This window comes from Palaemon carinicauda, chromosome 37 (genome assembly GCF_036898095.1).
Source record: "Palaemon carinicauda isolate YSFRI2023 chromosome 37, ASM3689809v2, whole genome shotgun sequence".
In the NCBI taxonomy this organism is placed as follows: domain Eukaryota; kingdom Metazoa; phylum Arthropoda; class Malacostraca; order Decapoda; family Palaemonidae; genus Palaemon; species Palaemon carinicauda.
This window is the reverse complement of record NC_090761.1, coordinates 21,757,990-21,758,576: the sequence shown is the minus strand read 5'-3', so window position 1 is coordinate 21,758,576 and position 587 is coordinate 21,757,990.

Genomic DNA, 587 nt, shown 5'->3' with positions numbered 1-587 from the left:
CTGTATCAAGCTTTTTTTTTTTTATTATTATTATTATCATTATTCTATTGCCCCTCTCTATCTCCCATATTACTTGCTCACCTTTAGGGCACTTTATTCGTATGATTCCCCTTATCACACTACGAGCTACTTCCTTGTGTTTCCTTATCATTAAAAATCTATTCCTTTACGATCATTAACCTCTAACAAGATTGTTTTTATTATTTATTTTATTCTGTTTACTTTCTCTTACACGTGTGCCTTTTCACACTTAAAATATGATATTTTCATTCCTTATACAGCTGCTTCCTTTGTGGCTAAGCCTAAGGAAAGACTCATTATCTTTTTCTATTATATATATATATATATATATATATATATATATATATATATATATATATATATATATATATATATATACAGAGAGAGAGAGAGAGAGAGAGAGAGAGAGAGAGAGAGAATTACAGTTTTTTGCACCATAGTGTTGGATGTGAAAAAAAAATTTATTTGCTTCATAGAAGTTGGCTGGTACAATTTTTCTTACTAGATATTAGGTAGTAGGTTGGCCAGGGCATCAGTCTCCCGTTGAGATATTACTGCGAGAGAGT